The sequence below is a fragment of the Mustela putorius genome, unplaced genomic scaffold, assembly GCF_011764305.1.
Source record: "Mustela putorius furo isolate JIRA1106 unplaced genomic scaffold, ASM1176430v1.1 tig00003834_pilon_pilon_pilon, whole genome shotgun sequence".
Classification (NCBI taxonomy): domain Eukaryota; kingdom Metazoa; phylum Chordata; class Mammalia; order Carnivora; family Mustelidae; genus Mustela; species Mustela putorius.
Window position 1 is genome coordinate 31,684,497 of NW_025421987.1, and position 15,451 is coordinate 31,699,947.

Consider the following 15,451-nt stretch of genomic DNA (forward strand, 5'->3'; position numbering starts at 1 on the left):
ATCCTGTCAAGCACCTCCCTATCACAATAGTATGAAACTAGAAATCATTTATAGGAGGAAAACTGGAAAATTCACAAATCTGTGGAGATTAAACAACAACTTTTGAACAACTGGTTGGTCAAAGAAAAAATCAAAAAGGAAATTGAATATCTTGAGATAAATGGAAATGGAAGCACAACATTATCAAACTTAAAGGATATAGCAAAAGCAGTTCTAAGAGGAAAGTTTATAGTAATAAATGCTTATCTTAAGAAAAAGGAAATATCTCAAACAACCTAACTTTCAATATCAAAAAACTTAAAAAGAAGAAAACAAGGCCAAAGTTAGTAGAGGGGAGAGAATAACAAAGATCAGAGTGGAAATAAATGAAATAGAAATAAGAAAGAAATAAAAAAAAGATCAATTAAACTAAACTGTTTTTGTTCATTTGTTTGTTTTTGAGAAGGTAAATGTTCATCTGGACAACCTAAAGGTGGGGGAAAAAACTGAAATCAGAAGTATGAAAATCAGAAATAAAGGAGGAGACATTGAAACTGGTAATAAGAGATAATAAGGATCTAAACTACTAGGAACAATTTTATGCCATCAAATTAATAACCAAGAAGAATGAGATAAATTCATAAAAACATACAAGTCATCAAGTCTGAATCATTAAAAAAGAGAAAATCTGAGCAGGCCCATTAATAGTAAGGAGATTGAATCTGTAATCAGAAATCTCCCAACAAACGGAAGACAGGACCAGATGGCTTTACTGATGGATTCTACCATGTTTCAAGAAAAATTAATTCCATCCTTCTTAAACACTCTCCCCAAAAAGAGAACACTTCTTAAGCCATTTTATGAGGCCAGCATTACCACAATACTAAAGCCAGACAAAGCACCACAGGGAAAGAAAATTACAGGCCAGTATCCTTAATGAACATAGATGAAAATTTTCTCAACAAAATATTATAAAAAAAAATCAGCAGTACATTAAAAGGATAATATACCATGATCAGATGAGATTTATCCCTGGAATGCAAGGATGTTTCAACAAACATAAATCAGTAAATCTGATATATAACATCAACAAAATGAAGGATAAAAATTATATGATGGTCTCAATAGAAACAGAAAAAACATTTGACAAAATTCAACATCTTTTCATGATAAAAACTCAACAAATTAGATACAGAGTGATGTATCTCAACATAATGAAGGCCATATATGACAGACTCACATCTAACATCATACTCAAAGGTGAAAGCCTGAAAGCTTTTCCTCTAAGATCAGGAATAAGACAAGAATGCACACTCTAACCATTTCTATTCAGCACAGTGCTGGAAAGTCCTAGCTACAGTAATCAGTCAAGAAAAAGAAATAAAAGGCACCCAAATTGGAAAGAAGGAGTAAAATTGTTTGTTTGTAGATGTTATATGTATTAAAAACCCTAAAGACTCCACCAAAAACCTGTTAGAGCAATAAACAAATTCAGTAAAGTTGCAGAATACAAAATTAATATAACAAAAATTAGCTATTTTTATACACCAACAAAGAACTATCAGAAAGAGAAATTAAGAAACTCTATTTACAGTAGCATCAAAGGGAATAAGAACAAATTCAACAGAGATAAGAGATCTGTGCACATAAACCTAAAAATATTGATGAAAGTGAAATGAAGACACAAATAAATGGAAAGATATTTTATGCTCATGGATTGGTGAACTAATATTGTTTAAATGTTCATGCTAGCCAAGCAATCTACAGATTCAATGCAATGCCTATCAAAATTTCAATGACATTTTTCACAGAAGTTTAAAAAAAAAAATCCTAAAGTCTTAATGGAATCACAAAGACCTCAACTAACCAAAGCTATTTTGAGAAAGAACAAAGCCAAAGGCATCACATATCTTGATTTCAAAGTATATTATAAAACTATAGTAATAAACAGTGTAAGCATTTAAAAAAAAAGCCAGTGTAATAGAACAGAGATTCCTAGAAGCTAATCCATGCATATGTAATCAATTAATTATTGACAAAGGCCCCAAGAATTTACAATGGGGAAAGGTAATCCTACAATAAATGGTGTTATGAAAACTGGCTATCCACATGCAAAAGAATGAAGCTGGACCCCTATCTTATGTCATAAATAATAAACTCAAAATGGATTAAAGACTTGAACATAAGACCTGAAACTATAAAATTCTTGAGAGAAAACGGGGGGGGGGGGTAGGATCATTGTCATTGGTCTTGGCAATGACTTTTTGCATTTGACACCAAAAGTGAAGGCAACTAAAGCAAAAATCAACATAAAAAGTTTCTGTACAGCACAGGAAACTATCAGTAAAATGAAAAGAGAGCTTACCACATGGGAAAACAATATTTGCAAACCTCTTTTCTGATAAGAGGTTAATATCCAAAATAAGCAAGGAACTCCTACAATTCAATAGCAAGAAAGCTATTTAATTTAAAGAATTGGCCAAGGGCCTGAAAAATTTTTTCTGAAGAAGACCTACAGATGGCCAGCAAGTACATGAAAAGATATTCAACATCGCTAATCATTAGAGAAATGCAAGTCAAAACCACAAGGAGATATTGCCTCACATATTTTAGAATGGCTATTATAAAAATGACGAGAGATAACAAATGTTGACAGGATGTAACGAAAAGGGAACACTTATGCACTGTTGGCAGGAATATAAAATGGTACAGCCAATATGAAAAGCAATATGTAGTTTCCTCAAATAAGTAAAAGTAAAGCCACCACTTATACTTCTGGGTATATATCCAAAAGAAATGAAATTACTAAAATAACTCCTATGTTCATTGCAACATTATCAATATTATCAACAATATCCAAGTTATGCAACAATCTAAGTGCTCATCAGTTATTGAATGGATAAAGAAAATGTTATATATACACTCCATTGTGTGTATACATACACACACAATAGAGTGTATGTATACACACACAATGGAGTATTTTTCAGCCTCAAAAAATAATAAAGGCCTGTTATTTGTGATATTAGGAATGAATTTGGTGGCCATTATGCCAAGTAAAATAAGCCAGAGAGAGAAAGGGAAGTCCTGAAAAATGTCAATTACATTTAGAATCCAACAAAAACAAAAAACAAAATGCCCCAAAATAGCATACTCATAGAAACAGAGAATAGAATGGAGGTTTCCAGGGCTTCAGGGTGGGAATGGGGTAGAAGTAGGGAGATGTTGATAAAGGGGTGCAAACTTGCATTTATAAATTCATTCTGAGGATCTGATTGTAACATAGTGACTACAGTTGGTAAGATTGTATTGCGTAATTGAAATTTGCTGAGAGACAGAATTTAAGTGTTCTCATGAGAAACAAAAGAAAAAATTTTCTGGAGTGGAGACCACCTTGTGAAGACTTTTTGCTAAGGACCTGCCCTGCAGCCTTGAGTTATATGTGGAGTCTTGTGTTGTTAAGATCCTACAATTTCTGTTATAGATTGTTAAGATATCTGGCCCTCATTCTGACAGTGATTCCACCTCTGTCTGTACCCCGGAAGTACAAGGCCAGTAGACTGAGAAAGGACTGCTCTGAAGGGCACTGAGTTCATTCCCGGCACCTGTTTTGGTGCATCCACAAGAATGAGCCTGGCTAGAGTTCCCTATTTCATAAATAGGAACATTGACCATAGACCTTTACATTAATTGTCCTATACTTCATATATAACATTCCTTCTGGCAGGACCGGAGACACTTACAAAATTTTGGGACTTCTACAGTGGTGAGATGGTAAAAATAGCTCTAGAAGCAGGGGAAGCCTTGACTTGTAGGATTTGTGTTCAGAGTGTGAATTCTCCTGATGTAATTCCTAAAGTGAAGCTACCAACCTGATGTCACTGCACATGGAAGGAGAGGTTTATAATCAGTTCTGAAGAACCTTCAAGATGGGGATCTAGCACCTCAACGGACCTCCAGCTTTCCAGCAGGGTGGAGGAAGTGTCACTTAGGTGCAGCTTTGACTCACCCTGGTGGCAGACTGAACTATGTTAGGATACCTGTTCTGTGTAGTTGAAGCTACTACTGTTTAGTGATGAGAGATGGTTAGAAGTCTAGGCAGTGATGTTTGATTCAGGCGCTTGAGCTAATTCCTTGACCGTAGGGCAAGTGAAACAGCAAATTACACTTACAGGCTACTGTTCATTTGGAGGAATCCCAGAGCACTTTATACCTGATTAGAAAACACACACCTAGGAATCAGCGCACCTATAATTGAAATACTGCTGCCCCTGGGGCCCGTCCAGGCAGGACTTTAGCAAAAGACAGCCATGCCACACTGGACAGGGGGTGAACCCCAGGAGGCCCCAGCAAAGCCAAACCACACATCAGGTCCTGCTTCAATGTCATGAAGCTATGCATTACAAAGCACCATCTGGAAATGAGACTGTCTAGAAAATTCATTAGGGCCCTCCACTCAGGAGATAATGGTGTTTTTCTCTTATAGCACAGTGACTACAGCATGGGCTTTGGGGTCAGATCATCATTGGGGAAAACCCACTCTGTGTGGGTTTCTGTGTGTGGGTAGCTGTGTGATTTGGGCAAGTTATCTAGGTGCTCAAAGTCTCAGTTTCCTTACATGCATTACTTTTTGTAGTAAATGTGATGATATAAGTAAAACCTTAGCCCAGTGCTTGGGACATAGCATATGTTTAATAAGTCTGTGGCTACTTTTTCTTACTATAAGTATCTTATCTTTTACACTTAAATTTCCTTTTTTATTTATATTGGTATCTTCCTCACCACCATTTTTAGATAGACAGACACACTATATAATGTATATATGTGTATCCATACCATACACACACACACACACACACACACACACACACAGAATGGGCTTTCATTTGTGCTCTTGCTCCATACTTCACCACTGGCAAGAGGGGTGGACTTCACATAGGGGCAAAGGGAGCTCTCTTATGTTGTCAGGTGGGGAGGCAGAGTCTAAGAGTGCAGATGCTCATAGGTAGGTAGAAATGGTAGTAGGAATCTTAGGGAGTTTTTACTGATTGGCTGACGTTTCTCATTTTTTCACTGAAGTGGAAGAGAAATTATCAACTGAGAGTTGTCTCCTGTCTCCTCAGGCAGGAGGTTTGGGATCTTTGAGGAGAAAAAGAAGTATGTAAAGTAATTATCTAGACAACAGTGAGAATAAATGGCCAGAGTAGATGTGGTAGGGTTTCTGGCTAGTGTTAAAGGCCTCTTGAGGTTTGTGGTCATGATTTTAAAGTGAGACCAGTCAGCATGTTTGTATTTTTCTCTTGCTGTGTTTGGCGGTATGCTATAAGCATGGAGTAGCAGAGAATTTGATTTAACCAGGGTTTAAGTTTAATCAGGGTTTAGCATGGCCTAGAAAATATGCTAAGAGAAGGGTAAAGGAATGGACAATGAGTTCAATGAAGGGATTATAATGGTTGGCCTAGAATTTAGCTATGGAATGAGAAAGGCCATCAAGAGTATGAGAGAGAAGGAAAAGGTGGTAGGATCAGAAGATTAGAGGTTCTGGTAGGGTTGAGGGATCAGGAGATACGTTACTAGAGGGAGATGATGGTCAGAGAACATTCTAAATGAAATTGAGACTATGGAGGTTTTATTTGTAGGCAATGACAAAGTTAGGATGAATAGCTGAGGTAGATAACGGATCCAAAGAAGATCAGAGTGTTGGAAGAATCATCAACCTAAATATTAAAGTCACTAAGATTTACAGCAGCAGTAGTGAGAGAGAGAATTTTATCTATGTAGGACTTAACATACTAAGAAGGGAATGTGTAGGTAAATGGCTGCAACAGTAGAGAGAAGTCATTGATTAAATATAATCCCATAAGAACCGTAGCTGGTGGAAAATGAGGGTCCTTCTTGGTCTCTATTGATGGAAATAAAGGAATCTGGGGAGGGGAATTAAGAATAAAACATTATTTTACTACCCTAAGGTGGTAGTATTTTAGAAGGTGTTTTTGCAGATTTTTAAAGATACTTACTTATTCATACTCGTTGGAAATTGTGGTAGAATCAGTTACAAACAAACAAAAAGATCTGTGTCTCCTGTCCTCTTTCCCTCACTGGAGAAATCAAAGAAGATAACTGGATGATCTGAGGAAGACAGTTGTGAAGTAGTGAGATGAAAAAGGAACTGGGAAGAAAATATAGACTACTCTGTTCCTCAGGGAGTCAAGGTGAGGACCTCCAGAAAAGTTCAGCTACTTTCTTGCCACAGGCACAAGAGTTATAATCTGAAACCAAGTAGAGAAAATATATTGTGGCAATTTGGGAATAATGTCCCTAGTTACATACGCTGAAGATATCTTTTTGTTGTCTGTGATTGTTTATATTATTATATGTCATCAGATTTATGAATTTCTGTTGAGAACTTTCATTCTCCTTGTCCCAAGTTCCCGCATAGGGGCACAGACTCTTTGAGCCAGTATCTCACATGATGGAGAGCAAAATGGCTGAGGAATAAAGTTATATTCCCTAACCAACTATACAGTAATAAAAATGATCTTTTGATCATCTCAGGAACCTTATTCCTCATATAGTTCTGAAAATGGGAAGGGAAAATAGTACAGTTATGTGTGTGTCCATCCACATACATATACACATACTATATACCTTACGTTTTCTGGTTTTAATATCTCCTTTCAAAAGGTCTTCCCCCAAACAGATAATGTCTAACATTTCTCTAATTTTATCCGTATTTCCCTTTAAATGCAAAAATAAGCAAAATTATAGCTACTGTAAAATACTTTTATACTTGTTCAATCCTCCCTGACATTTCTGTATCTGATTCCACTGAATGAATTTTCTTCTGGCTATTAGTTACATTTTCTTGCTTCTTCCCATTTCTAGTAATTTTGAAAAGATGCTGGACATTATGCTGATTACTTTGTTGAAGGTCTGGATTTTGTTGTCTAACTTGGAAGACCGTTGGGCTTCCTTTTACTTTTAATGATCACTGAGGACTTTCCACTCTGGCTCTTTCTACTCAAATAACCCCTTACCCACTGTGCGCACTGGCAATCGCTCTCCTTAAAGCTCCTTGGTTATTCTTTACTCCTGTTTGCCGTTATACTCTATGTGTGGATGGCATAGGCCTAAGTAAAGACTCAAAAAGAAGCCAATACAGATATCTGAGGCACTTTTTCTTCTGGCTTTCTCCATTTCTGGTACTCTGTCTACAAATTTCATCTGCATTGATCTCCCTGGCCATTGAGCTCCAATTTCAGAACTGCGTAAGAGGCCACATACTTTTGAGTGTCTCTCTGGATGTATCCATCGTGTGGAAACTGCCTGTTGCCCAATGTCTGAAAACAGTTGTTTTTTCCAAACAGTCTTATTTATGTTAGGAGGCTAAGTCATGTTCTTGTTGTCGTCTCTGCTTGAAACAGAAGTCAAAATTTTCTATTAGTCTACCTATACGTTTGTAGGGGACCTGTCTTTCTACTGCACTTGCTTTCTCTTCCACAGCCTGTAAGAATTTCCCAGTAGTGTGTCAGCTCCATCTTCAGTTGTTTGGTCTCTGTTTCTAGATGTCTAATTGGTCCTTATTAAAATTTTTATTTTATTTTTTTTTACCTTTGTGGTTTTTAGTTTTTGTTTCACCTCAACAAATACATATATTTTGTGCTTTTTTTCTTTAAAGATTATACTCTATCATTTCAAAGGTACTGTCATTTCAATATCTAAATATGAGGGATTAAAAAAGGCTTTTCAAATTTGCAAGGGATACTTGTTTTCTCTCTAGAGTCTCAGCTGAGACATGTGAATGAATTTTCTTTTCAAGTCGTTGTGTTACGTGCAGACTTTTCTAATCTGCCTTTTGCTGAGTATTTGGCCCTTTGAGATTCTAGTTTTATGTAGGAGTTCTAGCTCCTACTTTGTAAGGGCCCATGGCCCTGTCTACTCTCTTTGCATGAGCTTAATGAAAGACTCCCCTCCGTGACTCAGAATAACAGCCCCTTGGGCAGTGACAACTAAAGTTCACATGTTTACTACCTTGGTTTTCAGTTCACTATTTGTTTTTTGCACCTTGAGATTTTCTTTTCTTTCTTGCAAGTTCTGTTATGAATTCCAAATATTTATTGTGTTCAGCATCTCTATTTACTTTTAGGAGGAAAATATTTCAGTTCCTTAGGCAGTTATATTGCCTGACCAGAAATTCTATATTATTTTCTAAAGCATCAAAAATGAAAATTCTTCTCATAAGAATCTCATATAAAAATGAAAGCCATACTCTCTGCTCAGCAGGGAGCCTGCTTCTTCCTCTCTCTCTGCCTGCCCTCTGCCTACTTGTGATCTCTGTCAAATAAATAAATAAAATCTTTAAAAAAAAATGAGAGCCATAATGAGCAAGAAAGATTTCCTAACTTTTCTTTAATCTTTGAAATTATCTATTTCACTTGGAAGGAATATACTCACTACATTTTTTTTTTTTTTTTGTAAAATATTTTACTGATGTTGAACCTGCAGGGGTATTTTATATTTAGTTTTTGAATGCACTGCACAAATTAAAAAGTGATAAAATATAACTGTTAGTTTAAAACACTGGTTTGTAAACCTGGTTCTGTCAGAAACACTTTTTGAGCTTGGTGAAAATAATTTGAGATTATGATTTAGCAAATCTGTGGTACAGCCACGGATAAGTGGAATTAAGTCTTAATCCTACTTCAAATGACATGTCCTGAAACCCTCTTGGGACCCTCCAAGTCTAAAATGTTGCTAACCAGCATCCAACTAGCCCTATAATTTGATAACAGGACAAAAAGAAAAATGGAGAAACTCCCATTTGAACCATAATCTTTTTATTTAGGGCATGAAAACTCATGTCACCCTATGTGGTAAAGTGCAATTTGGCCCTATTTAGTTTTTGTAAGGTGCAGAGATTTAAGATTTTTATTCTGTTGATAATTGAAACTAAATATGCTGCTTGTTTTGTTCTTTTTCTTATTTTATATGGAGATAAATTTAGGTTCAATATATACATTCTACTTTGTACATTTTTCAGAAGTCTTGTTGCTATTTTAAACACTACATAGCACTTCAATTTGTATAATTCTCCATTTAATCTTTTTTTCTCAAAAGTATAATTAACTTTTGGGTCCACATGTCCCAAAATAAATATCCTTCAGTTCTGCTGTGTTTAGTATAATACCTAATACATGGGTACTCTATGGATGTTTAATTTACTTTATGGACTTTATCTGACATGCATTTTCCACATAATTACCAACCCCCTGCTCTTTCCAGTTCATTACTCATTCTTTCTCTTGGCTGTACACATTCTTAAAACCCTAGATATATGATTAGTGAGAAGCTATTTCGTGTTCCACCTGAACACTATCCCCGTAGTCATATCTGTCTATATTATTCCCAGAAGCACTAAGAATTTCCCTGAGAATTGCCTTAGTATCAGAAATTCACACTCATTAACACTATTTAACCAGAACAAGAAAGTCTACCTACTATTAAACTTCAAGTCTAAACTAGAGAGAATTACACTCATATATTAAAGATAATAGACCAACAGTAAGTACCTGTTCTGCTCATCGCAGAGTAGGTGATATTAAATCAGCCCACTGGTCAATAAAAAGAAATGTGTGTGTGTGTGTGTGTGTGTGTATGTGTTGATGATGATGATGATGAAATTGATGACAGCAGTGATGGTGACAACATTGGAGAGCAACTAAGCAGGGGAAAAGAGCACAGACAAAAAGCACTGATTTAACCTGGTTGAAAAGAAAGACACCAGGCCTGCCAGAGGAGTGAAAGTCCCAGAGAGAATGGAGCCATAAAGAAGGGAGGATAAAAATCCATGTCTAATTTCCCTTCAGGTTAGTGACTTCTAAACTACACAAACATACAGAAAGGTTTTACAAAACCCAGAAGATAGCAGCTCCTAGAGTTTGAAGAGCCGAATAGAGATTTCAGTGCTACATGGGAGATACAGATGGATGCTCAAATTCTGTTCAAGTAGAGGGGCCTGGTAAACACTTAGGCATTCCCTGAGGCCCACCCTGAAAGATCATATCCTAGGGGGAAGAACAAAACCCAAATAGGCCAGGCCTATTAAAGACTAAAACTACTCTTCAAAAGAATAAGTCATCCACCTGACCTCTAAATACTTTTAAAAATAGATTTGTATTTTCAGGAAAGAATTTTTAAAATGAATGCAATTAATATGTTCAAAAAAATAGTTGATACCTGGACTTTATAAAAGCAAGTCAAAGACAAAGTCAATATTTTTCTCAAAGGTTTGACTTATTTATTTGACAGAGAATGAGCACAAGCAGAGGTAGCATCAGACAGAGAGAGAGGGAGAAGCAGGCTCCCGGCAGAGTGGGGAGCCTGACACAGGGCTTGATCCCAGGACCCTGGGATCATGACCTGAGCCAAAGGTAGATGCTTAACAACTGAACCACCCAGGTGCCCTGAGAAATTCAGTTTTAAGGCAGATAAATTTAATCTTAAATATTCAATAGTTGTAAAAGATGTGTATTGTAATCTCTAAATTATTTTTGTTAACTACCAATAGACTAGTAAAAGATTGTATTAAAAGCTGATAATGGAAGAAAAATTGGAATAATTTTGAAAAGTTTTATTTATGCAAAGAAAGGGAAGAAAACAAGCACATAAACAAAACCATATGGAGACAAACAGCAAGACCACAGACTTAAATTTAAGGATATGAGTAATTATAATTCTCTGGAGTAAACACTCCAATTAAAAGACAAAGATAGCCACACTGGCTAATAAGATAACTATATATTTAGATGAGCTAATCTTTATGTGGAAAAAGAATGGTTTTTACTTTTTAAAAAGATTTATTTATTTTAGAGAGAGAGAGTACTCACATGGGAAGGAGAGAGGAGAGGGGAGGAGCACAGAGAGGGAGAGAGAGAATCGTAAGCAGGTTCCATGCCCAGTGCTGTGCTTGACACAGGGATAGATCTCACAAGCCTGAGATCATGACCTGAGGCAAAATCAAGAATCAGATGCTGAACTGACTGACCCACTCAGGGGCCCCTGAAGGCAAAGTATTTTTTAGAGTGTACCATGAACATGTTAACCAAAAGACAGTGTGTGTGGCTTTATTGATATATGAAAGTATTTTTTAAGAAAAAAATATTATCAGAGAGAGGGACATTTCATAATGATAAAAGTCAATTCAATAGGAATCTGTAACAGCCCAAACTGATATGCATTTAATACCATAGCTGCAGGCTACGTGAAGTTAATAAAACAAAAAGGAAACTAGAAAAAACATAATTAGCTAAAGATTTTAATGATCAAAAGATGAGTAACTATGTATAAAATATGAAAACAGAGGACTAAACAACTTGACTTCATTGGCATCAGTTAGAATTAAAGAGCATTGTACTACGTAACTGCAAATATTCTTTTCAAGTACACATGGAATATTCATAAAAATAGTGTATACACTGGCATCAAAGCAAATATAGCCAAATTTCAAAGAATCAAAATTATTCAGAGTATGTTTTCTAAGTACACTGAAATTAAAAGAAGGAAAACTACCTAGAAAATTTCATTTGTTTGTAAATTAAGCAATGTAACTCTGAATAACCAAATTCACTCAAGAGGAATGAATGCATACGTTCACTAAGAGACATATGAATGTTTGTAACAGCTTTATTCATAATACTCCCAAACAGAAAATAATCCAAATGAGATCAATGAACAAATTATATTCCCATATAGCAACTGAAAAGAAGAACCTAGTGCTAGGTAGAAGTATTTGGATGTATTTTATAGATATATTGTTAAATAAAATAAGCCAAACACAATAGAATACACACTGTATGATTTCATTTATATGAAGTTCAAAGACAGGCAGAATTTATCCTAAAAGAAGTTAAAATAATGGTTATTTCTTGAAGAGAAGGTAGTGTTGATTGGGAGGGCACATGATGGAGCACTTGGGGTGAAAAAATTTCTAGATTTTCTAGGATGAAGTTGCACAGGTGTTAATGTGTTTGTGTATCAATTTACTTTCAGCATGTTAGTCTCCCTGTTATGGACTGAATTGTGTCCCTCCCAAAATTCCTATGTTGAGGTCATTAACTCCTAGTACCTGGGAATGCGATTGTGTTTGAAGATGGGGCCTTTAAAGAGGTGATAAGGTAAAATAAGGTCTTGTGGGTGGGATATAATCCACTCTGACTGCTCTATGTACAAGAGAGGAAGTTTGGACACACGGAGTCCCCAGGATCACGTGTGCACAGAGGGAAGACACTGTGAGGAAACAGCAAGAGGACAGCTATTTGCAAAACAAGAAACAAAGCCTGGTGGTACCTCAATCTTGAACTATCAGCCTCCAGAAGTGTGCAAAAGTACATTTCAGTTGTTTAAGCCACCTCGTCTGGGAATTTTGTTATGGAAGCCCTGGAAAACTAATACAACCCCATATTAGGAAATTAAAGTTAACATTTTAAAATTTTTTAGTATATGTGCTGCCGAAGAGAGCACACATTTTTTAATTTTTAATTTTTATTAACATATAATGTATTATTTGCCCCAGGGTAAAGTTAACATTTTAAGTGTTTATTATGTGCTCATTTAATCCTTTTAACAATGCTGTGAAGTATATCCAACAGCCTTTATTTTACAGATAAAAATACTTAGGATAAGTAACTTGTCAAAGGTGATGGAAGTATGCAGTCCAGCAATTTAATTACATGTTGCCTGACTCCAAAATCCCTGTGTTTAATGTCTAGATTATATTCATGAGTTTCTTTCATGTCGTTAGAGAGCAGTGGTTCTGCAGAAATTTCCATCAATGTTCTTGGACATGAGCACTAACAAAGAAAATTCCAGAGCATGAGGGATTGTCAATAAGAGTAGTGTTAAAAGGACCTCTAGCTTTGTGAGATGGGTGACGGTAGATGCTCTGAGAGTGCCTATCCGCCTATCTGCAGCAGGAAGGAGGCTGTTCACACTTAGAAACAGATACCTGACTCATGCTATTCTAACTAGTTATGACTGTGTCCCACCTTAGCCCCACACCATGAACTCTTGAGGTAAGGACAGTGTTTCATTTCCATTATTTTATATAATATGGGACATCAAGTAAACACTCAGTATGTTTAATTACATGGAAAGAACTGACAGATCTTCCCAAACGACCTTCCCTACTTGACATTTTTCCCTTGAAACTCGTCCTCTTCTCATCTCAAATCTCTAACGGTGGACGATAAACCGCAGACTCACATCCTACTTCGCGAGTTCTATTAAGTTTTATTTGCTAATGCTAATCAGGTATGCTGAATCTGACAGATGTCCCTGTTGAAAATAAAATGTGATCCAGCAGTGGATTTGGGGTGCCATATTTTCTCTGTTCTTTTAATATCTTTATTCTCCTCTAGAGCTTTGTTTTATCTCTGTTTCTTGCATTCCCCAGTTCCCTTCCCCTCTCTGCAGTTGTCTCTCTGTCTTTTTCTTCCATTTCCTCTGATTTACTCTCTTTTTTGGTGGATGTCACTGTTTCAGCATCTAGAGATTGATAATAATGTCTTGTTCTTGCACTGTAATTGCTGTGTCAAGACGGCAGGCACAGCAGGCAGCCACAATTTTAACACTGACTAAAGAGCAGATTTGCTGCGTGCTGATTAATTTCAGGGGAGGGAGGATGCCTCAAATGAGGAAATGGCTTGCAAAAAAAAAAGAAAGCCCCCTTTCTTCACTTTAGAGACAGAATTACTAACTGCGCACTGGTGCACTCATTCGCAGTGGTCAAAGTAATGTATCTTTCAATATGTTATTATTAATTGGTCTTGAGTCACCTTTTCAGAACTTTCAAAAGATCATGCTTACTTAATTTTTCCCAAGTTCTTTTCAATAAATGAGAGATGTACTACCATTTTTCTGTGTAGCCAAGGAGACAAGGTCACTTATAGTGCCTTATCTTTCTCACTGTCATGTGAAGAATCATCAATGATGACACAGCTAGAATTGAAGGGTATTCTTCCATTAAACCAGTTTTGAACTGCATATCCCCAATTTCTTTCTGTGTATCTATCTATAAAATTAATAGAAATAATTTATGATAATTTGTCTCTAACAAAGTTTTCCAGTAAAGATCTTTATGGAATTTTGTTAGGCTAATGCACACATTTCATCCCATTAGACAGTGAGTCCCTAAGGTAGGTATTTTTGAGAGAAGAAATTCTTTGGGGCCCTCAGCAGTAGAAGTTGTATTTGCAAACATGAAGCATGGGATTGTAGCTGGCACCGTGTTGTACTCCTAGCTTGTGCTGAAGTTTGAACACCACCACTGACAATATCTGAATTATAGGTAGCCAGAATATCTATTTTAATTTAAGGGAAACTTAATTGTGTCTAAATAGATATGGAAAATTTGCATATGACCTCAGTGTTGGATAGTCTTGCAATATGTCAATGTTTCTTTGTTTTCAATTTACATAACTAATGTTGAGTGCTTTGAACACCCCTTTAAAGGTGGAAGGAATATTACGAAATGACCAAGAATAGCGATAGAAATCCAGGCAAGCTCGGGTCTGGCTTGCACGTGGTGTGTGTATCTCTTAGGATGACAAGGACAAAGCAATGAGGTCAGGAAGATGAACACAGTGAGCTCTTGAGGGCCCTTCCAGGTCTACCCATCGATGAAAATAGCTCATCAGTAATGACTCAAGTAAGTTCACATTTAGCACATGGGCTTTAAAGGTTTCTTCAAGTGGGTAGGTTTTGTAGTGTGTGCTGTGGGTGTCTTCAGATAACACGAGTGAATGTAAAGCCCTTAGCGGCTGCTTATCTCTAGGCTTCCAGATTTTAAGACTTGGGGATTTATAGCAAACCCACTGCCCTGATGGAAACACAGGTCAGTCATCTTGCTCAGAACTAAACCAGTAAGTGCTTAAAGTTAATCTCCCTAATAATATACCAAAGACAGCAGCACAGTGAGCTGAAAGCTGATGCAGAAGTCTCCCAGAAATTCTGTCTTAAACTTTGTTGGCTTTCAAATTCCTACATTACTGGAGTTCCACTGAAATTATACCCTCATCTAAAGAAGCTTCACACATATTGCTTCTGCGTTATCATTCATGGGGTACCAACAATCGGATGTAGGTATGTATGACTCATGTGTCATTAAGATAGCCCTAAGAGTCCTCTCGTGGAAAGGAAATGCAAGCTTTTAACCTCAAATAAATATAAGGTTTGATTGTCTTCACAATTCTGATCAAGAGATGAAGTAGTTTATATAGAATATTTGCCCCCCCATTAGATTTACATTTTCACATCTCTATTTTTGTCAGGTTTGAGGTATAACTGACAAACAGAGTTGTATATTTTAAGTGTACAGTGTGATTATTTGCTATAGACACTATGAAAGGGTTCCTACAATTAACACAGCCATGCCTCACATATTTACCTTATTTTTGATAAGACCACTGAAGTTCTA